Source organism: Rattus norvegicus, chromosome 1 (genome assembly GCF_036323735.1).
Source record: "Rattus norvegicus strain BN/NHsdMcwi chromosome 1, GRCr8, whole genome shotgun sequence".
NCBI lineage: Eukaryota > Metazoa > Chordata > Mammalia > Rodentia > Muridae > Rattus > Rattus norvegicus.
Genome location: NC_086019.1, coordinates 197,431,311 through 197,436,747, shown reverse-complemented (window position 1 = coordinate 197,436,747; position 5,437 = coordinate 197,431,311). Strand labels below are relative to the sequence as shown.

Below are 5,437 nucleotides of genomic sequence, written 5' to 3'. Positions count from 1 at the left end.
ATTTGTAGTAGAGCATCTAGTGACACATTCCTGTGGAATCATGGTACACGTTACCCTTTATGTGGTGATGTCTTGGTGAATCTCTGTTACTATGTTACTAGTTTGTTAGACTCACTTCTGAAGTGCTACCTGCTCCATTGTTTTAATCACCATAAAAATATTGAATAAAAGACAGGCATAGTGGTCCACACCTTTAATCCAGCACTTGGAAGGCAGAGGCAGGAGGAAATCTGTGAATTCAGTCAGCCTGGTCTACATAGTGAGTTCCAAGAGAGCCAAAGCTACATAGTGAGACCATATCAAGAAAAAGAAAGAGAGAAAGGGGGAGGAGGGAGTGGTAGAGAGAGGAAGGAGGAAAGGACTGAAGGAAGGAGAGAGAGAGAAGGAGGGAGGAAGAAAGGAAGGAAAAGAGAGAAAAGAAAATATAGCATAAAAATTTTAATTTTAGACCTCTGAAAAATATTTATGCCTTTAGAGAAAAAATTATCAGAGTCATGGTTTTTCAAGATCAAAATTAAATATTTCCATGTTTTTTTAAAGGAAAAAATAAAAATAATTTTAAAAATTCTGGTACTGTGTACAGTTAGCAACAGTGATAGTCTTGAAAGCACCTGTTAGAAGATTGGTACACGGCGTCTGGCTCGCGCTCTCACAGCCATTGCAGTACATCGAGCTCCATAGAGATAGCGCCCGGGCAAGCGAGAGCCGGACGGGCACTGGGCGACTCTGTGCCTCGCGGAGGAAAATCAACTAAACATGGGCAAAGGAGATCCTAAGAAGCCGAGAGGCAAAATGTCCTCATATGCATTCTTTATGCAACCTGCCGGGAGGAGCACAAGAAGAAGCACCCGGATGCTTCTGTCAACTTCTCAGAGTTCTCCAAGAAGTGCTCAGAGAGGTGGAAGACCATGTCTGCTAAAGAAAAGGGGAAATGTGAAGATATGGCAAAGGCTGACAAGGCTCGTTATGAAAGAGAAATGAAAACCTACATCCCCCACAAAGGGGAGACCAAAAAGAAGTTCAAGGACCCCAGTGCCCCCAAGAGGCCTCCTTCGGCCTTCTACTTGTTCTGTTCTGAGCACCGCCCAAAAATCAAAGGCGAGCATCCTGGCTTATCCATTGGTGATGTTGCGAGGAAACTAGGAGAGATGTGGAACAGCACTGCCACGGACGACAAGCAGCCCTGTGGGAAGATGGCCGCCAAGCTGAAGGAGAAGTGTGAGAAGAATATCGCTGCCTACAGAGCTAAAGGAAAACCTGATGCAGCGAAAAAGGGGGTGGTCAAGGCTGAGAAGAGCAAGAAAAAGAAGGAAGAGGAAGACGACGAGGAGGATGAAGAGGATGAGGAAGAGGAGGAAGAAGAGGAAGACGAAGATGAAGAAGAAGATGATGATGATGAATAAGTTGGTTCTAGCACAGTTTTTTTTTCTTGTCTATAAAGCATTTAACCCCCCTGTATAAAGAAAAAAATTGAAAGCACAAGGCCCTGGGTTCGGTCCCCAGCTCTGAAAAAAAGAAAAAGAAAAAAAGATTTGTTTTTAAACTGTACAGTGTCTTTTTTTGTATAGTTAACACACTACCGAATGTGTCTTTAGCTAGCCCTGTCCTGGTGGTATTTTCAATAGCCACTAACCTTGCCTGGTACAGTCTGGGGGTTGTAAATTGGCATGGAAATTAAAGCAGGTTCTTGTTGGTGCACAGCACAAATTAGTTATATATGGGGACAGTAGTTTGGTTTTTGGTTTCTTTCTTTTTTTTGTTTTTGTTTTTTTCTTTTGGTTTTCTTTTTTTTTTTTTTTCCATCTTCAGTTGTCTCTGATGCAGCTTATACGAAGGTAATTGTTGTTCTGTTAACTGAATACCACTCTGTAATTGCAAAAAAATGGCGGCTGTTTTGTTGACATTCTGAATGCTTCTAAGTAAATACAATTCTTTTTTATTAGTAAAAAAAAAGAAAAGAAAAAAAAAATTGGTACACAGTACCAGCTGTAAGAATTCTTGCCAGGTGGTGGCACTGCACACCTTTAAGGAGGCAGAGGCAGGTGAATCTCTGTGAGTTCAAAGCCAGCCTGGTCTACAAAGTGAGTTCCAGGACAGCCAGAGCAACACAGGAAAACCCTGTCTCAAACAAAAAAAGAAAGAAAGGAAGGAGGGAACAAAGGAAGGAAGGAAGGAAGGAAGGAAGGAAGGAAGGAAGGAAGGAAGGAAGGAAGGGAGGAAGAAAGGAAAGAAGAAAGGAAGGGAGGGAGGGAGGAAGGAAAGAGAAAGAAAGAAAGAGAGAGAGAGAGAGAGAGAGAGAGAGAGAGAGAGAGAGAGAGAGAGATAGAGATAGAAAAAGAAAGAAAAAGAATTATAACCACAATTGATTGAGTGTGGACTCAGCAAGTTCAAGGACAGATGATCTAACGTGTAAGTGATTCTTCAACCAAGGGTGATTTTGTTGTTATTATTGTTGTTGATGTTGTTCTTCTTCTTTGTCTTCTCCTCCTCCTCCTCCTCTTCCTCCTCCTCCTCCTCCTCCTCCTCCTCTTCCTCCTCCTCCTCCTCTTCCTCCTCCTTCTCCTTCTTCTCCCTCTTCTCAGGGAATAATTGACAATGGGTTTACAAAAAAGGTTTTGGTTGTCACAAGTGGGAAAGGGGAGTGGGCTGCTGGGGAGTGGAGACAGTTTGTTCCTTAAACATTCTAGAATGAACAGGACGGGCTCCCACTACAAAAACCAGGAGCAACCCCAGTGTGGTTGTCCATTAATCTGCAACACAAGCTCCCAAGAATGTGTACTGTGGGGCACTCACAGACCCAGCCTATAGGTAAGGAGGTTGAGTTCAGGAATTAAGAAGACTATGTCAGCCTTTCCATAATTAATTTGTAAATCCTTAGACTTTTCTATGAGAATAGAAACAAAACAGCAGACACCAGACAAAACAGAAACTAGAGAGGAGATTCAAGACAGCAAGAATTTGGGGCTAGGACAGTAGCCCAGTGGCTAAAGTGCTGACCTAGCATGCATGACGCTTTGGATTCAAACACTACAGACAGGAGAAACAGAAATTCATCAATAGTGAGTTCGAGGTCAACCTGGGTTATATGGGACAGTATCTCAGGAAACAAAAATCAAGAAATTGAGGATATTGTTGGCACTCAACAGTAAGTAGGAGTGTTACTGTAACCCTTGTGGCTGCCTGTTTTGAGTGTTGACCATGAGCCCATCATGACGTCAAGGTGATCGAGTTCTTACACAACCTGCTGACCCAACTCTGCCTTTCTCAGAATTTTCTCTGAGCTTTATCATCCATAATTGGATAACTTTGCTCCAATTTTCTCCTTGCAACAGGGAAGATAAGGTCTCTGTTTAATCATCCCCCTCTAAGCACTTGCAATCAGGCAGGATATTGCTGCTTTTAAAATAAGACAATGACATTTAACGACTTTCATTTCTTCCTATACAAAAGATTAATTTATATGCTAGAGTCATCGGTTCTTTGGAAAACTCAGCCTATTCTTTTAGAAACACAGAGATATGATTAACAACTCAATCCCTCCTTTATATTTTTTAATCTTGTGACTTTTTCCTGTGTATTTACCTACAGGGTCTAGTTCGGTCTTTGCTTTATTATGATGCTAATATTAGCAAGCAGGACAGAGGAGTAACAGGACCTCTCAGAGGTGCCCCAAATCAATCTGCACCATCACTAGGTATCAACAAAACAGGGCCACCAGGGATGGAGGCCTAGGGACCTCACCTGGAATGCCTGCCTAGCCCACAAATCAAGCTCCTTAGGATCTGACCCACTGCAGAATCTTTTCACCCCTCCTTTTACCTCCAGCCATTCCAGGTAATGTTTTATTCCCCAGATCCTCGGTGATGCCCACACAGCTGTTTCTTCTCAGGATCTCCCTTCCACCTCCTCTCGGCCACCTCCACCAACGTCTCATTTGTCCTTCAATGTCCACCCAGAACATCTCTCCCTGGAAGTCTTTGTAGAGTCCCCTGTGGAAATGGCTCCCTCCATCCTGACTCATACGGTCCTTGTTCTGAATGTCCTTAATCTATCCTGTCTTCTATAGCGTGAATGGCTGTCACATGCTGATTTCTCTTGGTCACCAATCATCATGGTGTCTGTGTGAAGCTTTGCGACAGCCCTGTGCTACCTGTCACCTTATAGATGAGAAGAACGAAGTTCAGAGAATTCAAGTTCACAGTTATTCAGGGGAGATAATCAAATATAGGCTCAAATATTGGGGAACCTTGGTCTTCCTCGAGTTCAGTGACAAGCCCCAGTAGTCTGAGACACGTTTGCCAGCAGCAAGGAGTCATTGAGCCCACAGTTGAATGGACCTTCACGAGCCACATGGACCAACGCTTCCAATTGCTCTAAATGGTGGCCACACCCCAAGATCCACCTATAGCCATGGGTTTTTATTTAAAAATTTCATTTAAAAATTACCACATAAAATATGCATATATTAAATCTTATAAAACTTCTAAAAAATGGTGCCAGGAGTTAATATTGATAAATATATTTATCCATCATTTGCAAGAAGATTTTTTTTTGTTTGGTTGGTTTGGTTTATTGTTGTTGCTCTGTTGTGTTTTGTTTGAGTCAGGGTTTCTCTGTGTAGCTCTGGTTATCCTGGAACTTGCTCTGTAAACCAGGCTGGCCTCAAACTCACAGAGATCTGCCTGCCTCTGCCACCCACCCCCGACTCCCACCCTAACTGGTGCACAGGCCACCAGTGCCTGCAACAAGGTTTTTTCTTTTTCAAAGACAGAATTTCATTTAGCCCAAGCTGGCCTCAAACTGGATTATAGAGCTGAGAATGGCTGTGAACGCCCATGTCCATGGAAGCACAGCCTCCATGTCTTGAGGGCCAGGATAACCACAAACATACACTATCAACCCTGTTCACACAATGTTGGGAATTTGTGGTGATTTCTAAATGAACCCAGGGCTTTGCCTTTGTACATGCTAGGCAAGGAATCTACAAACTGAGTTCTATCTCAAGCCCTCGCCTCAAGATTTTTACCATTTAAAAAAAATTTTTTCCCCACAGCTAGTATTCTATTCAGATAGCACTCTCATTACACATGGTCCAAGAACATTCGAATAAGAACTCAAATTGGAAGTTAAAGATTGATCTTCAAACATCATAGCCACAATGCCATGTTTGCCTGTGATCTCTCCGATATAAAACCATGTCCACACCTCAGTGGCCAACAGACCACTGAGCACAGCTTCCTTCACTGTAAGGTGTTTGGATAACTTTGAATAACTTTTTTCACGCTCTGAATAGCTGTAGGGATTTCACCAGGGATTGGGGAACCTGCTCAACCTTGGCATAGCGCCAAAATGTGGCCACTCAAAGCTTCGAGTAAGTCAGAGCAGTGGCCACCACTGACGGGGCCTCCTCCGAGAAGTTACAGATGAACTTGGCCAT

General features: G+C 43.1%; 2 pseudogenes; one reads left to right on the top strand and one right to left on the bottom strand.

Moving 5' to 3' along the window:
* Positions 1 to 694: 694 nt before the first annotated feature.
* Positions 695 to 1,443, top strand: LOC108349861 (high mobility group protein B1 pseudogene; annotated as a pseudogene).
* A 3,618-nt stretch (positions 1,444 to 5,061) lies between these two features.
* Positions 5,062 to 5,437, bottom strand: LOC108349784 (ATP synthase subunit g, mitochondrial pseudogene; annotated as a pseudogene).